Here is a 4636-nt window from a genome sequence, read left to right as displayed (position 1 = left end):
TTTTTTATTAACAATAGGAAATATTTTTGGTTAGTAGATACAGGAGCATCATTATCTGTAATAAAGAAACAGGCATTACCCAGTATCAGTAAAGTAATTAGAGACGAAACTATCATAAATGGTATTGGAGGTAAAATTCAGTCCATAGGTTACACTGATGTCATCTTATTTCATCGTGATCAACAGTTTTATGTTGACTTTAATATAAGGCTACATGTTTTCAATAACTTACCTTTAAAGGCTGACGGTATTTTAGGTTTAGATTTTCTATGTTGCTACGTATCAAGTATCAACTTTGAAAACAATTCCATTACCCTAAACAAATATGGAATGGAATGTTCCTTACCACTTTATGATACGTTGAATTATTCTAACGAAAGGTATACTGCGCGTTGTGAATCATTTCATTACTTACTTTTGGATAATGATTCAGAAAATGACTGTTTTATCCACAGTCAGCAATTAGTTGATAACGTTTTCCTTGCAGGTTGTATCAGTCGGATACGAAATAACAGATTACTTGTTAAAATTTTAAATACCAATGAACATGATGTTACTTTGCCAATGTTTCAACCGGAAATATATTCGATTCAAGATTATGAGTTATGCGACTTTAGGACAACTGCTAATGACTTAAATAGGGCTAAAGCTTTATTAAACATTTTAAATTTAAATCACCTCAATACAGAGGAGCGCAAATCCATTCAGGATATGTGCAAAGTATTCAGATGTTTTCTTTTTGCCAGACGATAAATTAAATACTACCAATATTTATCAACAATCAATAACTTTGAAACCAAATACGAGTCCGATATATGTTAAGCAGTATAGATTACCCCATTCTTTAAAAAATGAAGTTAATAATCAAATTACAGAAATGCTTAAGAATGACATTATAGAAGAAACTAAGAGCGAGTGGTCAAGTCCAATTTTGTTAGTACCGAAAAAAAGTGGAGACTTGTTATCGACTATCGGAAACTTAATGACTGCATTGTGGACGATAAGTTCCTTTTGCCAAATATAAATGAAATTTTAGACTCTCTCTGTGGTTCTATCTATTTCTCACACTTAGATCTTAATCAAAGTTACTATCAGGTAGAGTTAGATAAAAGAAGTAGGGAATACACGGCTTTTACGGCAAACACTGGTCAATACCAAATGAAAAGATTACCAATGGGTCTTAAGACTAGTCCTAGCGCTTATAGCAGAGCCATGTCAGTTGCAATGTCAGGGTTAACATTTGATAAGTGTTTTGTTTATTTTGTAAGGACGGGACTAGATAAATAAAGTAGATGTTTAAGGTTTGAAGATAAGTTTATTACTGCTCCTCAATACCATGTGTCATCTGCTTATATACTACACTACATGCCCTACCAAACAAAAAAAAAATGTTGGATACATTAACATTTTTTTTTTTATCAAAATACAATATGAAAAAGTAAAATAAAATTGAATATAATAATAATTAAACAAAATAAAACAAATATGTAAACAAAGGTATAATAATGCAGTGCTGAAATTTAATATCAAATATCATAATAGGTACAGTTGTTAAGAAATAATCGCAAGACCTCCCGAACATCTTCACATCGAACTTGGAGACTTCAGTTCTCTCGCCTCGGACTATGCCGCTTTCAAAGATGTAATCTGGAAGTCCCTTAGTATGCTTCGTCAGCAATTACAGCTGCTCTCGGTGGGTTTTGATATGCAGGAAGCTCGTTCCCGCAGCAGAGTGCTGCTTTTTCACGGTCTGCCGGAGAGTACTGACGAGCAAGTGGAGAGCAAGATTCAATCCGTGTTGCACAATCAATTAAAGCTGACTAGTATTGATTCTTCACAGCTGGATATCTGCCATCGTCTTGGCACAAAGAAGGAAAAACCAAGACCAATACTGGTTCGTTTTATTGCCACAAAGCACAGAAATCTTGTTTGGAACTCTAAAACATCTCTAAAAGGGTCTGGAGTTACTATATCGGAATTTTTGACTAAGCCCAGGCAAGAATAATTCGTTGCTGCTCGGAAACATTTCGGTTTGAAAAATTGCTGGACATCTGACGGAGTAATCATTGTGGCACTTCCAGATAAAAGCCGTAAAAAGATCCTTACATCGGCTGAATTAAAGGATCTTTGCGAAAAGTTTCCTCAAGTTTCCAGTGCGCCGGACCAGAAGACAAGATCTCGGCGGGTTAAAGTTACTACAAAGTAAAGGTTTCTCATATATTACTATAATTGCTGTCTGCCATTCATTACGTCACCCGTGTCTATGTATTTGTGTCCGTGTAGATGGTTTTTTGCTGCCAATTAATAATATGTTACTCCTATTTTTTCTTATTTACGAGTCGGTAGTCTAAAAATTCGTCAATTTCTTTAAACAGTATAATTTAACCTTAAAGACAAGAGACTTGAACAACAGTCAAAACACTGACGTGTGACAACTGACATTGACTCGCTTGACAGCAGATTAGCGTTCGGATATTCTGTTTAAAAATGTTTATTTTTGTGATGAATAAGCAGCTATGTTTCTTTTTCTTTGTATTATAAATTTTAAACAGATATTATCTAATTTCTATATTTTGTAGCTGCTATTTAGAATTTCAAAATATTTGTGTCATCTAAGTTATTTTCTTTTATTTATTATTGTGCTTGTATAATTATAGATAGGTAGCATAGAGACTTTTTTTTTTTTTTTTGTTTCTCTTTTTGTTATGTATTTATTAAGCCAGGGACAAATAATGTGGGAGATTATTTGTTTCGCTTGTGATTAGTAGTATTTTTATTTCGTTTAATTGTTTTTGTTATTTCTTTTATTTAGATTAAGTATATATATTTATATATTAATATTTATTTTATATCTATATGTCTGACTTAAGTGATGCTTGTATAAATGATGATTTCTTTTCATGCTCCTCTGATGATTTCCGTAGTGTTTCTAGCCATAATCAATCTTTTGATAGTGAAGGCTTGACCGTTGATTCACAATTAAATTCTATTTTTTCCTGCAATTCTAATTGTCTTAATTTTGTACATATAAATGCGCAAAGCATTCCGGCACATTACTCTGATTTTCTCGCATCATTTAGCAACGTGCAGGTCGACGGTATCCTTGTTTCTGAGTCTTGGTTAAAACCTTCTCTTCCTTCGACTCTTCACACTTTACCGGATTTCACTCTAATTCGTAATGACAGAGTTTCTCAGAGAGGGGGAGGTGTTTGCATTTTCTTACGAAATAATATACCCTTTCGGTTAATACAACAATCCTCAAACCTTTCCCCTAACATCCTTGAATACCTCTTCATAGAAATTTCTTCCCATCACACTAAACTCCTTTTAGGGGTCCTCTATTGTCCTTCCTTAAATATTAATTATTTTAACACCTTTGAAGACCTTCTTGAGAAACTATCACCTTCTTATGAACATGTGATCATAATGGGTGATCTTAACACTTGTCTCGTGAAAAATGATCACAGAGCGACAAATCTAAAATCTATCGTGTCTTCTTTTAATTTTACTATTCTTCCTCTCTCAGAAACTCATTTTTCACCTAATTGTACTCCGTCTCTTCTTGATGTCATTATTGTCTCCAACCCTCACAGTGTGTCAGCTCATGGTCAGCTGACAGCTCCTTTCTCCTTCCATGATTTACTCTTCGTTAGCTATAAACTCTCCTTCTCAAAGCGCAAGACTAAAACAATTATAAGACGCAATATGAAAAATCTAAATATTGCAAATTTATGTTATGACGCCAATGACATTGACTGGAGTAACGTCTATGCGTTTACGAATGTTGACGATAAGGTGGCCTATTTTAATGATTCCTTAACAAAGTTGTATGACAAGCACGCTCCAATTAGGAAAATTAAGGTAAAACATCTACCTGCACCTTGGCTCACTCAAACTATCAAAAATATTATGGCAAAACGTGACAAAGCCAAGAGAGTCTCTAAAAGGAATCCTACTGACCTTAATATTGCGACGTACAAAAAATTGCGAAATCTCTGCAATAGGATGTGTAGAGATGCTAAACGCCGTTTCATCCACTCCTCCATCGATAAAATGTCTACTTCACAAATGTGGAGATTTTTTAAATCTTTAGGCGTGGGTAATCCCTCAAAATCTTCTCAACATTCATTTGATCTGAATTCTCTAAATAAACATTTTTCTACTCCCCCTTTAACAATTTCAGCCTCTACGAAGGCTGAAACATTGTTAAAGATGGCGAACGCCATCACGCCTGATTGTATTCCTTTTAATTTTCATACAGTCACAGAGAGCGAAGTCAAGAGAAGCATCCTATTTATCACTTCCAAGGCGGTTGGTAATGACAACATTAGTCGGGATATGTTAATACCTGTTCTTGACTCTTTAAACCCTGTTATTACCCACATTATAAACTTTTCCTTTGAATCCAATACCTTTCCAACAGCTTGGAAGTTAGCACATGTGATTCCTTTACCCAAATTATCAAATCCCTCTTCATTTTCACAATTTCGTCCCATCTCTATTTTGCCTATCCTATCAAAAATCCTTGAAGACGTTGTACATAAGCAACTGTCAGAATTCCTAACACATAATCATCTCCTTAGTCCTTTTCAATCCGGTTTCCGTTCCGGTCACAGTACTTCCACCGCTGCTTAAA

This window comes from Vanessa atalanta, chromosome W (assembly GCF_905147765.1).
Source record: "Vanessa atalanta chromosome W, ilVanAtal1.2, whole genome shotgun sequence".
Classification (NCBI taxonomy): Eukaryota; Metazoa; Arthropoda; class Insecta; order Lepidoptera; family Nymphalidae; genus Vanessa; species Vanessa atalanta.
Note: the sequence above shows the minus strand (reverse complement) of the source record.